Source organism: Pinus tabuliformis, chromosome 9 (genome assembly GCF_031772625.1).
Source record: "Pinus tabuliformis cultivar Carrire ecotype Pingquan chromosome 9, CPIR1, whole genome shotgun sequence".
NCBI classification, from domain to species: domain Eukaryota; kingdom Viridiplantae; phylum Streptophyta; class Pinopsida; order Pinales; family Pinaceae; genus Pinus; species Pinus tabuliformis.
This window is the reverse complement of record NC_142307.1, coordinates 796,727,748-796,745,604: the sequence shown is the minus strand read 5'-3', so window position 1 is coordinate 796,745,604 and position 17,857 is coordinate 796,727,748. Positions and strand designations below refer to the sequence as shown.

General features: G+C 35.1%; 1 pseudogene; it reads left to right on the top strand.

Annotated features, from left to right (window-relative positions):
* The first annotated feature begins 6,662 nt into the window (after window positions 1-6,662).
* Window positions 6,663-7,181, top strand: LOC149151156 (putative polyamine transporter At1g31830 pseudogene; annotated as a pseudogene).
* The last annotated feature ends 10,676 nt before the right edge of the window (window positions 7,182-17,857 follow it).

Genomic DNA, 17,857 nt, shown 5'->3' with positions numbered 1-17,857 from the left:
CACCATTAAGAGAGAAAGAATAAAATAATGGATTTGATGAATAAATAACGAAAATGTATCACTCGGATAAAAAGATACTTACATTTACCTAGTAAACCAAGAAATTGTAAAATACTAAAAAGAGTTGTCTCATTAATAATAAAATGACAATGTTGAAATTATCATTAAAACTAAAGTTATGAGACTTTAGTAAAGATATAATTAAAGAATTATTAATGTATTAAATGATACCTATTTTTAGATTATTAATGTATATCATTTAATATGTTAGTAAATATATTATTATAGCATTTATTGTGTTATCTTTTATGGGTATATTATATTAGATGATGGTGGCCATTTTAAGAATGAAAGACTTAGGGGATATTTTTGGAGGCTTTTAATGAAGGTAATGGGTCATCCTAGGGTTTTTGTATCATTTTCTAGGGATTTAAACTCTAGAGTTTTTTCCTACTCTATCATCAAAGCCATGGCTCACAATATAGACATGATTGTCAATGGGAAGGATGGCTCATGGAATTCTTTATTCATCTTTTAGATGCATAATTGGTTGGTTAAAATCTAGAGAAACACATAATATTTTAAGGAGGACCTAATCTATTAGGTGATGCCTTGAATTCCTAGACATATAGTGCAAGATGGCAAGTCAATGATCAAGCTAGACATTCTATTGATCAATGATAGGGATCATGAGATAAGGTCATCTCACTCCAACCATAAAGGCAATGGAGCAAGGATTGATGTACTACAAGTGCTCAAGCCTTTGATATCTATAATTTTGAGTATAAATCATATTGTGAAGTTTAAAGTCCTTAACTCTAGTTAGGTTGTGGAAAGAGTGAGAGAGGTGTTATTAGGGATGGAGCTAAGGTCAAATCATGAAGTGTGCATCTTAGAGAAAAATTCAATCCAATATGAGTTAACACTTAGAAAAGGAAAAAAATGTATTATATATGGAAAGGACGAGGTGAAACTAGTTCTCAAACTTGATGTATTATGGATAGGTTCGAAGTCTTGATGAACCAACCCTTGATCAACAAGATTATTGAGAAACTCGTAAAAGAAGACTCTCTGATACTTTGGTTAGAAGCAATATTGTGAAAGATTCTTGGATATTCCAACTAATATATGTTGATGGTCAAGGGATGTATAAGCTTCAAATTCAATAGAGAATAGGATAATACTATAATATTTAAAAATGACTAGTTGTAGGGGCCTTCCACTTCGGTATTGCATAGTTGGAAGCTGGGGTTTGACCCCCATTGTGAACTAATGAATGTCAAACATGTTTGGATGCTTCTCCTTGGCATAACACTAGATAAATTGAGTTTCTTTGCTCTATCTCGAAGGAGAAACAAATTTGTGGTATGAATGCACAAGGATTCTCTAATCTTCTAGTAACTAGTTATAATGACATATTTAAGGCTACTAATTTTATTTGTCTCATTTCTAGAATTATGGTTGAAGGAAGGGCTAAGGATGTAGATGAGATAATTAAACTTGTGAACTTGTAGGCTCCATATAAAAACTAGTTACATTCTAGAACAATTTAAAATATCAATGAATCTTGAGTTTGTGATCATAGGAACTGACTTAAATCTGACTCTGAATTCAAGAGAATACTAGGGTGAGGATGGTAGATCAGATCCACTAGAAAAAAATTTCACTCATGTATTTGAAGACTTAATATTGATGGATTTTGAACCAATTAAGGTTGTTTCAACTTGGTGAAATTCCAAAAGTAGCAAGGTTGGTGTTTTGGAGAAATTGAATCATTTTCTTATTTCTAAGAAGACCCTTGAGGAGATTTGTAGATAAAAATCATTTGGTAGGTTTTGATGGGAACCATAACCATCTACCTACCCTATTTTAATTTGAGGTGGAGAATCAAAATGCCTCATTTCCATTTAATTTTAATCACTCTTGGCTCTTGGAGGAAATCTTTAAACATGTAATTCTAAGCAATTGAATAAAATATAAAATTTTCATTGGTGAATTTGCAATGCTTCAATTCTCTAACAACTTGATTAGAGTTAAGAAGGTGGATACAGTTTGGGAAAAAGTAGAAGCAAAATAATACCAAGAATACTTTAAGGTTGTGGATGCAATGACATAGGAACTTTTTGACCAAAATAACAATGGTATTTTTATTGACAATGAGGATGAATGGTTAAAATACCTTAAAGGTAAAAGAAAGTCCTTCCGAAGCTGGAAGAAACTAAGTGGACATTTAAAATCCATCTAAATTGGTTTTTTTGAGGGGATAATAATATGAAGTTTTTTCAAAAATATGTTTTCTATAGAAGGAAATTTAACTATATTATGGAGTTGATAGGCATATATGGTTCACAGGTCTCATTCTTTAAGGGTATTTCCCATGTAAGTAAACAACACTTCCAATCCTTGTTTAAGGAGAACGATGTAGCTAATACAGGGGACATTATGAAAATAGTTAGATTATTTCCTATATTCTTTAATGATGATATGAATGAATTTACAGAGTTATAGGAATATAAGAATTAAAAGATATTCTTAAGACCTTTTAGATGGCCAAAATTCCACACCTTGATGCTTGGTTTGTGGAATTCTTCTTAGGATTCTACAACTTTAGTAGAATAAGCTTCTTAGGGTGATTTAGAAAGGAAGAAGATATGGAAAGATATTAGGGGATTTTATAAGACTCAATTAAAAAAAGAATGACAATTCACCTTCAATGATTTCATAACAATATCCCTTTGAAACCTTATCTACAATATTTTCTCGAAGACCATTGGAAACAAAATGAAACAAACACTATCTACTTCATTTTAGAAGAACAATTTGGATTTACTTTTAATAAGAAAATTCATTATGTTGTTGGGAAACATAGGAAGGGATTCATTAAATAAAAACTATAAAACAACCCATAATAGTTATGAAAATTGATCATTCAAAGGAACATCACAAAGTGAAAAGGCTCCTTCTCATATTAGGTTTTCCTTGAATAGGTTTATCACTTCAATATATTAATTCAATTTTGGGGTGTGTGGAATCTACAAAATTTTAAATGTCAATAAATGACAGTGCTTTACAGTTCTTCATGAAATTTAGGGGTCACAAGCGAGGATGTCCCTTGTCACCATTTTTGTTTCCCTTGGTAGTATAAATGCTTAGTAGATTTATTATCAAAACAAAGGGAAATGGATTTTTCATAGATATAAAAGTTAAGGAATCCATTGAGGTAACGCACTTTTCATTTATAGATATCATTTTAATTTTTGGTAGAATGAATTTGAGGGAAAAAAATTTACTTAAAAATCGTCGTAGACTTGTTATGTAAAGCAATAAGAATGGAAATCAATATGAAAATATCTTGTATTTTGGAAAATGGTCTAAGTGATGCTTTCATAAGGAGATGAGAGAAACATATTATGTATATATATACTAGGTAAATATGTCCATGTATATACCTATAGATATATTGATATTATGTTGGTAGATTTGTCAACACACACACACACACACACATATTGAATACATATTATGTCAGTAGAAAAATGAGGACCACCACACAAGAAATGAAATATTTATCCTACAAGTATAATAGGGACACTATTAGAGGTTTGGCATGTTAGGGATTTGTATTAGGGCCCTAACCATGGTGTAAGGACAACCACTAGCATATTAGGGACAACCACATAACATTTTCTTAATAGATGAATTAATATAATGATTAAAGAATTAAAATATACCAAGTTAGGATGCTTTTACAACCCTAAACTAAAGTATTAATCTCTTAATCTATCTATGTATTGTGCTTACCCAATGACGACAACCACTAGTATACCAACACATTATGTATTCAATATATATACTATTACTACATGTATGTTGGTACACATACTAGTATAAATATCAACATACTATATATATATATACACACACACACATATAAGTATATATACTGACATATTATTCTTATATATTCTAGCATATATATTGATACTTATACCTAGTATATATACCAACACACATATATTGAATACATATTATCTATGTATACTAGTGGTGGTCCTCATTGGGAAAGTTTGGAAAATGAGGATATCTGGCCTTTAAGTGGAATATGGTTGCTCCTAAAATGCCTTGTATTGTAAAAATGGGTCTCAAGGCCTTGCCAATGGACATGGGAGAAAGGCCCTTAGGCTCTATATGAGGTCTCTAAGGACCAAGGGACATGAATAAAGCCTCAAACCAAAAAAATATCGTGTATAGGATATCAGTGTTCTTAATGTGGGATATGGGAATTGATATGGGTTTTTGTGCACTGGGGATAATCTGAAGCTTTGTGAACTAGGGTTGAGTTTGAGACCATGGTTGAGGAAAAATTTGAGGGATAGTAACTTGAGTTTCTTGAGCTAAAGGGCCATGAACACAACATGGATTCTTTAAAATGTATCATTGTCATACAAGATTGATATGGACATGATAAGGAGTTTTTGCACAATAGGGACATGGGTATTGGGGCATTAAGCAGATAAGGGCCTTATCATCCTTGGGTTCCCACTATACAATGGTTTTGTTTTATTATGAATTGGTTAGTTTTTTTACTTACTATGTGTAGTGTTTTATAACCCATAGATCTAAAATTTAAATTAAAGGTTTAAAAATATTATAAATGTAATAAACTAGATTAAAGAGACAAGTAAGATGAGATATGTGAAATATACCCTTGTATTATGATAATTAGGGGAGGTGTTGGGAACATAGTTTTCATCTGTTTTGAGGGACCTTTTTGGATCTAGCTTTGGCTATTCACCCAAGATTTCATAAGGACTTGCAAAATCTCAGGTGTGGGGGAGAAATTGGGCCTTCATTTTGAGGCCTTTACTACTATTAGAAGTGTGAGTTTTTCCCTTTCTACTCCCTTATATAGCCTATTATCATTCCCTTTTGTCACAATCATTTGCATTATGGTCATCACATGCTGATAAGTTGTGATGTTGTTAAATTCAATGATTTTCCCTTATTTTTAATGATTTATTTGAGCTAAAGCTTTCCTTTTCTAATGTGAGTATCAGATCCTGTAACACTAGTCAAAATCTAGTAACCCAAATCATTAGTTGTCATATCTATGCACCCCCAAGGTGAAATATGCCACATGGTTTTCATTTCTAGGTGGATTGAGATGGATTAGTGTTGGTTGGATTACTCCCAATTAGACAAGGAAGGCACCAACTCACGTTTAATGCTCAAGTCAAACGTAGGGTGGCAATGCATACAACACAACAAAAATTGAATAGTTAATCAATTTCAAGGTTTTGGAAAGTGGCATGGATATTTTCATGCATGCCATGTCATGTAAATATCTTATTCCAACATACAAGTAGTTATCCATGTCAACGAAAGTTTGTATATGTTAATTGCATTTCCCCCTACTCTATTTTTGGGATGTAAACAATTAACAAGTGTGTATGTCCTTGGGAGTTATTCATGGTTCAATACACCATCCCCTATATTATATAACATCTATAAAAATTAAAGGTTGAAGTTTGATGATTGTAATATTAAAGGATTGACCAAGAAAGCAATATTTTAAAAAGAAAAAAACAATACACATTTCACAAGATAGAGAATGCCAAACAATTTTTTTTAATTAAAATATAAAAAATAACACTAAATTATAAGAAATTGACCCAAAAAAAACTATAAATTTTATGAAAAATAATATTACTATTTTAAATGATAGTTTTTTATAAATTTTAAAAATATAATTACAATTATCAATAATAATTACAGTATTAATAACCATTAATTTTTATAATCGAGATTACATAAATCAATATTGAAGGTTATTTAAATTTTCAATAAAAATAAATTAATTGACTTCCCCGCGAGTGAACGTACCCTTTAATCGTGTATTATTAATATTTTTTTCTTAAAACGCACAGGCTGGCATCCGCGGGGCTCTATAGCTGTCTACATTGAATTGAATTGAATTACATGCCTCGAGCTCCCCGCTAATGCAAAGACAATGACAGATGATGACAGACTTAACATAGGCTTCCAGCTGCTAAAGTTTTCCTACAGTAAACAGATCTGATAATGAATATCAACATCCATCTTTGTAAACGGACATGGAAGGTAAGCCTAGTGGGCCCAGGAATCTACAATCGAGATGACCGATGGAGTAACGAGGTAAGTAACAATGCTAAGGGGGGAGCCATACCTCCTAGGCAATGCCTATTTCCAACTTTATAGATCCATTAATGCTCCTTAAGAGACTCTAAGGACAGTCTTGGGAGACGGGGTCTGACATCGGCTTTGGCTGTCAACCCGTGTGCATCATTTCTCCGGCTAACAGATTTTGATTCCATGCGTGCATGGTAACATACATGCCCATACATCATGATTTATTTTTCGGTGGTTTCCGTAGCTCCGACTGTGGCAGGCTCCACCACCGCTCCCGCTCTGACAGGCTCCTCCGCTCTGACTTAATCACTTGGATGTACTTAATGCAAGTGGATGTAGTTAATGAAAATGCATTATCCACCTACACACATTCAACTAAACCTCCATGCGCAAGATTTCAAACTCGCAGTCCCGCTCAAAATTTCAAACTCACAGTCCCGCTTGAAATGAAATGTGAGAGGGTGGGCTGTGCCACGTAAATTTTTTAAATTGAAATGAGCATTGATTCTTTTCAGCTTCTTGGCATGGGACAATCAGGCATGCTTCCTGCTCTATTTGTTGTCAGATCAAGATATGGAACTCCTCTTCTGGCCATTATGTTTTCTGCTTCTGGAATTTCATTGAGTTTTCAAGAAATTGTAGCAGCTGAGAATTATCTCTATTGCTTTGGTATGTTTGCAGAGTTTGTTGCCTTTATATGGTTAAGAATCAAGAAGCCAGGACTTGCTCGGCCCTATAAAGTTCCTCTTGGGACTGTTGGAGTTATTCTCCTCTGTCTAATACCTTCGTTGTTACTGGTTCTGGTGGTAGCAGTTGCTTCTTTTAAAGTCATGGCTGCCAGCATCAGCGCTGTTTTAATTGGGTTTGTATTGTGGCCTTGTCTTGAATTTGTGAAGAGTAAGAAATGGTTGAACTTTGTGACAGGTTCAGAGCTTTCAGGTGATCTTCATGATATATTAGTGTCTGATGCGGGAGTTGGATTGCTGTCAACTGAAAATACACAACTTTTCTGATAAAGTCCTTGATTTTGTACATTCTTGCTCATTGCAGAGAGGGCAAAGAATTGGAATATAGATATATCTCATTTGAGGACTTTGATTTTAGCCAAAGAACATATGGAATTTTTTGTCAAGATAAAATCCTCCAAACTCCTGGGAATCTTTGGGGGCTTAAATACAGTGGAAGGATGGACAAGGGCAGACCCTGTAATGCAGGGACTTCTTTCAATATGTTTTATATTTGAAGTAGATGCATGGCCAATAGGATAGTGAATCATTCATGTACTTTCCAGATCGACTCTCTATATATTTGAAAGAAGCTTATTTCATGATATTTAGTAGGTCTGAAATAGCACACATGGATTGTTTTTGCAGAATTGTAGGATTTGAACAATGCCATCAAGATATAGTTCTGATGAATTGGGCATTTGTTTCTGCTTATTTTGGAGGGGAAAACAACTATCAACCATTTACGTTTTTCTCTGGAAAATGTTTTTATATTTTATAAAAAGATTAAGGATGTTTTTGGATTTCAGTATATAATAAGATTTGAAGTCATCATAAAAAACAATCAATATGAATTCAGTATGTCAAATGCTAGAATTGTAGTAGTATGTCAAATGTTAGAACTGTATTTGGATGGAAAAGATAATGGCATTTCTTCTAATCATCTAAACCAAAGCTAATTAACATCAACCCTTCAATTTTTATTTTTATTTTTTTTATAGAAAGTCAGGTGCTTCATCTCCAAAATTATTACTGATATAATTTGCTTATCTGCGCGTAGTTGATATATTTGGCGTTATTTTATCTTGCCAATCTGTATGCAGTCTGAATAATTACTGATGCATTTTTTTAACCTTGGTTATACAACAAGAAACCTAGATTCAATCATTTCACAAATACTGAATTCATGACCCATAATATGCATAGAATCTTGCTTTGATCATTATAACATATGTCCCTCTATGACTAATGATGTTACAAAATCCATGGGCATTCTTAAATAGTGCGTAGAAAATCCATTGACATTTTTAAATAGCTGTGTTGAAAAGTTGAGAGGAAAGTTTTGTATTTCAAAATATTTAATTTTTTGAATTTAAAAGAGATTTAAATAAATTATGCTGATTTAAAATGTTAATTTAATTATTAATAATTATTAAGTGAATAGTAGAGATTTAATGATTTAAAATATGTTTTTTAGAATTTTAATTTAATTATTAAGTGAATAGTAGAGATTTAATGTTGATGGATTTTTATTTATTTTAAATTTAAAATAGATTTAAATAAATTACGGCATGTCTAAATAAATTATGGGCATGTCTATATTAGAATAGGTTTCATAAAATTTTAATTTAATTATCAATAATTATTAAGTGAATGATAGAAATTTAATTTCTATGGAAAATATAAGAATATTCATAGTAGTTTTCACAAATCAAATGTTAAGATTTATCTCCAAGTTAATTATTTCATTTTAATTAATTTATTTCAAATTAATTAATTAAAGAAAATGTCATATCAACATGTGTCATATTTGACATGTGGTATTGTTAAGCCATGGTATTGGCCTTATGGTATTGTAGCAAAGAAAAACTAAATGAGGGTGAATCTCCATAATTAATTTTTTATAATTAATAATAATAATAATAGATTTTTCATAGAGAGGTTGAATGTGGTAGCTTCCTTAGGAGAATTAAGTGTCGAGGGTTGACAAAGCCTAACACAATCCTAGGGTCAACCTAGTCACAAAATCATAATAATAATAATAATAATAGATTTAAAATAGTGTTATACTTTAGTTCATTTTTATGATTTTTTTTAATCTGAGTAATGTGAAATGTGTCATGGAATAAGTGTTTTGATATTTATTATAGATTAATGTCTATCAACATTTATCAACCAAAATTATAATAGTATAAATCTATATTAATTGTGCTCCTATGTAATTAGTAAAAAATTTAATACCCACTTTAATAAATAAAAAAATTATATATATTTTATATCTTATTATTAATATATTTTATATTGGATTTTAATAATATATTGGGGACATGCAACAATTTCTCCATTAATTGAGGAATTTATCCATCAGTTAAAGAGATAAGGATGAGTTGTAATATTGAGTTGTAATTAGTTGACTTAGTTAACTGAGTCAAGTCCAGTTAGATTAATTCAAACAGTTTGTTGAATTAATGTAAGTTCAGTTAGTTAATGCTTGCATGCATGTAACTACTGCACTTCAGATAACTGAGTATTCTCTCATAAATAACTCATGCATGTCAGTTCAGACAGAGACCCAATTGAGGTTAGATGTTGGGGCATTGTACTATCAGTTGCTAGAATATTCCATTGTGAATATTCCTTGCATGCAGAAGGAATTATTTCCTTGAGGATTTCGCAATTACTTCTTTAGGTTTTGTGAGTGTAATGAGGAAAATTCACACATGTGCCTTCACTGGACCCTAAGGAAAACTGTGCAAGGAAATAGGAGGCTTGGAGGGCTTGAGGAGGACATATATAGTGTTTATTTAGCCTGTGAGCTATATTGTTTGATTGCAGAGAGAGCATGATAGCTTGAGAGCTGATTCCTTTTTGTGACTTGTAAAAGATTTATACTTGTATGATAATACAGAGTTGGGGTTTTAGGCTAAGTCTTTCCCTGGGTTATTTCTTCTGTGTTATGTGTGATTGATTTCTCATTCTCAATTATATGTGTTCTCTTGATCTTGCTGAGTTCGATTAAGCTTCCGCAAAGTGTTGTAGAAGTAGATCTTGTATTGCGTTTTAGTATATTACATAATCAGTTGATCTATAGTGGGAATTTCTACATGGTATCAAGCAAAGGTGATCAAGGTGGAGAACAATATACAAGAAGGATAAGTTCGAAGTTTGTGGTTCCTGAATATAGAAACTGAGTTCTTATCACATCTCAATTTCACTTATGGTGTTCAATGGTTTAAGGCTCGAGTATGCCCTTGATGGCAGCTTGAATTATATAGCCTGGAAGGATCACATGGAGGCAGTATTAGAGGATAATGGTCTAAAGGACTTCATTGATCAAGAAGTCCCCAAGCCAACTGATGCTACTCAACTGGCGGAATGGAAGAAATGTGTGGCTAGAGCAAGGAGAATCCTCCTGGAGGGAGTTCGAGACCACATTGTCTTGAGCCTCGATGGGAAGGAGACACCGTTTTCGATGTGGAAAACATTAAAAGATTTATATCAGAACATCAGCGATCAAAGGAAGCTGGCGCTGAAAGACAAGCTTCATAAGATCAAGTGTGAAAAGGGCGACACGATCTCTACATATCTGAACAAGCTCACCACCTGTAGGGATGAGCTTGGAAGTGTAGGGATCACGACCGCTGATGATGACATGGTGAGTCTTGCACTCCTCGGCCTTCCTAATAGTTGGAATAGCTACCAAGACTCAGTTAATGGAAGAGAAAAACTGTGAGATTGGGAAGAACTTTGGTTGGATCTGATGCAGGAGGAAATAAGAAGAAGCGCCAGAGATGGATCCTCATTGAAGCAAGATGATGAGGAAAATCTAGCCTTAGCGAGTAAGGCGAGGAAAGGGAAAGGGAAGGCATCCCATCCCAAATCCAGTTCTTCCCATGGTGAGAAGAAGATTGACAAATAAAAGTGTGATGCTTTCATTGTCATGAAGTGGGCCATTATGCTACAAATTGTCCACAAAAGAAATCCAAGAAGGGTTCCTCAAAGGGATCTAATGGTGAGGCACTTGCCTCACAGTTTGAGCTAGATTTATGGCTTATCGCATGCATGGTTTCATCCATGGTGAGATGTGTGTGGTACATAGACAATGGAGCTTAATTCCACATGTCAAGTGACAAGAATATTTTCAGTACTTTAGAGGAGAAGGATCTCCAGATGCGGATCGAGATGGGCGATGATGGAAAGTACCGTGTTTCAGGTGATGGTACGATTGTGTTTCAGACAGAGCATGGAGCTCCCCTCGCCCTAACTGATGTAAAGTATGTACCAGGTCTGAAGAAGAATCTTGTGTCTGTCGCTATGCTAGAAGATAAAGGCTATGATGTAGTCTTTAGTAAAGGAATGGTATTCTTGAGGCATATCGGTACTGGACAAACAAAACGAATAGGGATTCGAGTCAAGAATCTTTACAAGCTAGAGGTAGACAACTGTGCTGCTTTGAGTTCCAAAGCTGAGATGGTGCATAGCCAAGATGTTGGTGAGCTATGGCATAGAAGACTAGGCCACTTGTACCATGGAGCCCTGAAGATCATGCAGCAGATTTCTACAGGATTACCCAAGGGAAAACTTGAGCAGGCGACTACATGCAAAGGTTGTACCTTGGGTAAGTATGTGAAATATTCCTTTACGGATCAAGACAATAGAGCTGGAGTAATCCTGGAGTGAGTTCACTCAGATGTTTGTGGACCATTCTCTATAGCCTCCACTGCTAAAAAAAGGTACTATGTTATTTTTATTGATGATTTTTCTCGTAAATGCTGGATCTACTTTATGCAAAAGGAGGATCAGACCTTCTTAAGGTTTTGTGAGTTTAAAGCCTTGGCAGAGAAAGAATCTGGAAAGAAAATAAAATTCTTGCGTAGCAACAATGGTCGAGAGTATGTCTCCCAATAGCTTAAATACTTTTGCACTGCAAAAGGTATTAAACAGGAATTGATGACACCCCATAACCCACAGCAGAATGGGGTGGTCGAAAGGAAGAACAGATCGATTGTGGGATCATCTCAAGTGATGTTGCATGACCAAAGCCTACCACTGCATTTGTGGGCTGAGGCATGCAATACAACAATATACTTGCAGAACAGAAGCCCACACCATATACTAGGAATGAAGACACCTATGGAGGCCTATTTTGGGAAGTGACCTGATGTAAGTCACTTCTGAATCTTTGGATCATCAATTTACTGTCATGTGACCAACGATGACAGGAAGAAACTAGACCCAACAGCTGAGTTGGGAATACTTGTGGGGGAGACGGATACACCCCACAACTATCAGGTGTACCTACCTTCCACTCAGAGGACTCTGGTATGAAAGGATATGAAGTTCGATGAGTAGAAACCCATGCAAGTGTCACTTGAGAGGGAGCTCAAGTTGCATGAAGAGGAGGAACTTTCAGTTCCTAAGGAGGAGGAGCCTCAAATTGATGTGGAGCAGCCGCATGCAGAGGATCTAGTAGTGGAGACATCTGCTCATGTTGATACATCTAGAGATGGGAGGAAACGCTCAAGGGAAGTTGATAGGTTGATGCTGGATGCGTGGGAGAATGTGGGACAACCATCTTCTCATTGTAGATAGAGGAGGTCGCCCGAGCGGTACACTGGGTACAAGACCCTGGTTGGGGAGCATGTAGATATCGAACCTTCATTCGAGGAGGCAGTGCAACAACCAGTCTAGGTTGATGCAATGGTAGAGGAGTACGACTCTATCATTTGGAACAGTGTGTGGGATGTTGTCCCAAGGCCCCAAGGCAAGTCAGTGGTGAGTTCCAGATGGATTTACAATGTAAAGCAAGCAGCTGATGGCAGTGTTGAGAAACTTAAGGCAAGGTTTGTTGCTTAGGGTTTCTCACAGGTTGAGGGGATCGACTACGATGAGAATTTTGCTCGCGTAGCAAGGTACTCATCGATTAGATCGATATTGGCACTATCAGCTCATATGGGGTGAAGGATCCACCAGATGGATGTGAAGACATCATTCCTTGATGGGAAGATTGAGGAGGAGGTGTACATTGAGCAGCCAGAGGTTTCGAGACCTTTGATCGTGAGTCTCATGTGTGCCGACTCAAGAGGGCTTTGTATGGGCTGAAGCAAGCACCCATGCTTGGTACACTAGGATCAACATCTATTTCACCAGTTTGGGCTTCACCAAGAGTGAAGTAGATGCGAACCTTTACCACATCATGATAGAAGGTAAACCATTGATCATTGTTCTTTGTGTTGATGATCTGACTTTGACAGGTGATGATCAACTGATACAGTCTTGCAAGGAGAACCTTGTAAGAGAGTTCGAGATGAAGGACATGGGCCTTATGCACTACTTTCTAGGCATGGATGTGTGGCAGAATGATGGTGAAGTATTTGTATCTCAAGCCAAGTATGCCAATGAGATACTCAAGCGCTTTCACATGGAGAAGTGCAAGCCCATGAAGACTCCTCTAGCTGGGAACTAGAGGAAGGAAGAAGCTACTTCAAGTGAGGTAGTAGCTACTACTGTTTATCGGCAGTTGGTGGGTTCACTTATGTATCTGGTGAACACACGACCCAACTTATGCTTTGCGGTGAACCAGCTAAGTCAAGTTATGGTTTAGCCTACCAAGTTGTTTTGGAAGGCAGCGAAGTATGTGCTGGGATACCTCAGAGGCACATCTCAGTTCAGATTGTGGTACAGATAGACAGAGGGAGTGAAGCTTCAGGGATTCACAGATGCGTATTGGGTAGGGAGTCCATCAGACTGGAAGAGCACTTCTGGAGGAATCTTCAACCTTGGTTCAGATGTAGTTTCCTGGTACAGCAAGAAACAAAGATTAGTTGCATTTAGCTTAGCAGAGGCTGAATACATGGCTACTAGTCAAGTTGGATGTGATGCCATTTAGATGTAGAAGATTCTAGTGGGATTATTTGGTCAGAGGATGGATGCTACAGTGACCTACTACGATAACCAGAGTTGTATCAAACTCTCTGAGAATCTAGTTTTTCATGACAGGTCCAAGCACATTGATATCCAATATCACTATCTTCGAGACTATGTGGTCAAGAGGATCATGTTGTTGATGTATGTTTCGACCAAGGAATAGGATGTAGATATTTTGACTAAGGCATTGTCAAGATGCAATTTTGAGTTTCACAGAGACAGGATTGGGGTTACTGATAATCCCTTTCTTGTTGAGAGGAAGTGTTGAAAATAACAACAAGAAATGATAAAAATAGCACTTCTATAAATAGCAGTTCAACCAGTGTTGAACATAGTTATAAGGAATGAAAAATGGAAGTGCTAAAAATAGCATTCTATAAATAGCATTTTGGGATACCTTCCTATTTTAGTCAGTCCCTAAACTAAAATAGTGAAGTAAAATTCGAATTTTATCTTAGCAGTTGTTCATAAATTAATTAATTAATTCATTTTGAGTTAATTAGTTAAGGAAAATCAAACATGAAGTCTATGTGGGGACATGCAACAATTTCTCCATTAATTGGGGAATCTATCCATTAGTTAAAGGGATAAGGATGAGTTGTAATATTGAGTTGTAATTAGTTCCCTTCGTTAACCGAGTCAAGTCCAGTTAGATTAATTCAAACAGTTTGTTGAATTAATGTAAGTTTAGTTAGTTAATGCTTGCATGCAAGTAACTACTGCACTTCAGATAACTGAGTATTCTCTCATAAATAACTCATGCATGTTAGTTCAGACAGAGACCGAGTTGAGATCAGATGGAGGGGAAGTGTACTATCAGTTGCTAGAATATTCCATTGTGAATATTCCTTGCATCCAGAAGGAATTCTTTCCTTGAGGATTGCGCACTTACTTCTTCAGGTTTTGTGAGTGTGATGAGGCCAATTCACACATGTGGCTTCACTGTACCCCAAGGAAAATTGCGCAAGGAAATAGGAGGCTTGGAGGGCTTGAGGAGGACATATACAATGTCTATTCAACCTGTGAGTTGTATTATCTAATTGCAGAGAGAGCAGGATAGCTTGAGAGCTGATTCATTTTTTTAACTTGAACAAGATTTCCACTTGTATGATAATATAGAGTTGGGGTTTTAGGCTGAGGCTTTCCCTGGGTTATTTCTTCTGTGTTATGTGTGATTGATTTCTCATTCTCAGTTATATGTGTTCTCTTGATCTTGATCAATTCGATTAAGCTTCCACAAAGTGTTGTAGAAGTAGATCTTGTATTGTGTTTTAGTATATTACATAATCAGTTGATCTACAGTGGGAATTTCTATAGAGAGCCCAATCCAAAAGACCCCTCAAGGTATGTTCAAAAGCATCATCCTTTGAAATCACATTGTTGGTAGTCTGGATGTAGGAGTTCAAATTACAAGAAGAGTAATAGATTCTCCCAATAAAACATTTGTTGTTATGCTTGTTATGCGAAAATATTTATCTCAAGAAAACAAAGATGAAACACCACAAATGAAGAACTAGATAATATTGAGAAAAATCAGACATAGGAATTGTTTCCAAGACTAGGAAACAAAAATGTCATTGGCACCAAATGGGTATTTAGGAACAAACTAAATGAAGATGGAATAAACTAAATGAAGATGGAAAAATGGTGAGAAATAATGTTAGATTAGCAAGCAAAGGCTATGCTTTAGTGGAATGTTTATATTTTGACGAACCTTTTGCTCCTGTAGTCAGATTAGAGGCTACCAATTTTTTTGGTATTTTCCAATCACAAAAATTTCATGGTATATCATATGGATGTGAAATCAACTTTCTTGAGTGATGATATTGAGGAAGAGGTTTAGATTGAAAAACTTGAATATTTTCAGCTGTCAAAAAATTCTAAGGAAGTATGCAAGTTAAAAAAGGATTATATGGACTTAATCACATATGTCATAATTAGATAAATATATGCTACAACATGAATTCAAAAGAGGAGTAACATCTAAAAGCTTGTATATAAAATCTAAAAAAGAAAGTGTTTTGATTGTTGTTGTTTATCTTGATGACATTATCTTTGGCAGTGATGCATATGCACTTACCCAAAATTTCATCACTGATATGCAGGTTGTATTTTAAATGTCATTGCTTGAGCAACTTTCCTTATTTTTAGCTTACATGTTACATAATTAGAAAGATTGATTTTCATCTTTTGATGCAAGTACCTCAAATAAATGATGAAGAAATTTGGAATGGAAGAAAGCTCACTTGTGGGTTCTCCAATGCTCACTCCACGTAAGCTCAAGAAAGATGATGTGTCAGCTAAGGTAGATCAAAAAATATATATGCCATCAATAGGAAGCCTCTTATACTTAACATCTTCTAGAGTAGACATTATGCAAGTTGCTAGTGTTGTTTCCATATATCAATCATTCCTCAGACAAACTCATCTCTTAATAGCCAAAAGAATATCAAGATATTTGGGAGCTACAACGAGTTATGGGCTATGGTGTCCATGATGTAAAAACTTCACATTATTTTCATATACAAATGTTGATTATGATGGAAAAATAAATGATAGGAAAAGCACAAGTGGAGGTGTATTTAGTCACTTGGTTGAGAAAAAAGTAAACATCTCTCTCTTTCTACTGTTGAAGTGGAGTACATTACAACTGCAACTAGTCACACTCAGTTATTATAGATGAGGAAAATATTAAAGTATATTAAGATAACTTATGTAGATCATATTCACATTATCTATGATAACGCTAGTGCTATCATCATATTTAAGAATATTCTTCTACATTCAAAAGCCAGTCATATTCCCATAAAGCACCACTTTATTAGAGAATAGGTTTCTACTCATATTATGTTATGAAACCAGCTCAAGAAAAGATAGGAAAGATAGATCAACGCCTTAGAATTCAGCCTCTTCGAGGGGGCAACCTCCTTTACATTACATAAATGAACAATTCTTGGATGATACAAATGAAAAAACCTCCTTTCTATATATAGGAGTCTAAGGAGTCACAATATAATACAGCCGACCTAACAATAATAATATAAAGCCACAAAAATAACAATAGAGGGATTCTATGGGGCACAGAAATAATAATATGGGGGTAATAGGGGCACAACAATATAAATAAGGGGTATAACTACAATAGTAATGGGGTAATCACTAGTATTATAGGGACCCAACATGCCCCTCTCCTTCAAAAAAAGTGTTGTCCTCAACGCTTGAGTAGTTCTGGATACTTATGCATAAAATTCTCATCCTCCATGTGGAATCTTTAGCGGATAAGTTCTTCCACTTGATAAGATACTCTGAAATTGATCGATTTCGTAGCGGATAAGTTCTTCTACTTGATAATACTTTGGTGATAATTTATTATCCTTCTTAGCTTGCTTTAGGGACATTTTCTTATATGGTTGTAGCCGTAGGAATACCCAATCACCTACATCAAAACTTCTTTCACTGCGATGTTGATCTGCCTGTTGTTTCATTCTATTTTGTGCCAACACGAGGTTATCCTTTAAGAGTTGGAGGACTTGTTGTTGATGTTCGATGTGATGTTCCACTGCTTGAACCTTAGAATTTTCTCTTAAATATGATGTGATTGATGGTGGTTGATACCCATAAAGTGCCATAAATGGGGTCATTTTTGTTGCTGTATGGAAGGAAGTGTTATACCACCATTCAGCCAGAGGCAACCATTTGACCCATTGTGTCTGTTTATCAGATACAAAGCAACGAAGATATCCTTCCAAACATTTGTTTACTATCTCAGTTTGCCCATCAGATTGAGGATGATAAGATGAGCTATGAGCTAACTGAGTACCAAGACAAGAAAATAATTATGTCCAAAAATTTCCAGTGAAAATGGGATCTCTGTCACTTACAATAATCTTTGGGTTTCCATGTAGCTTTTGAACTGTTTCCATAAATGCAGTAGAAACTGTACTGGCTTTAAATGGATGTGATAATGCACAAAAGTGTGCATACTTGGTAAGTCTGTCAACTACCACCATGATGACACTCTTTCCCTCAGACTTGGG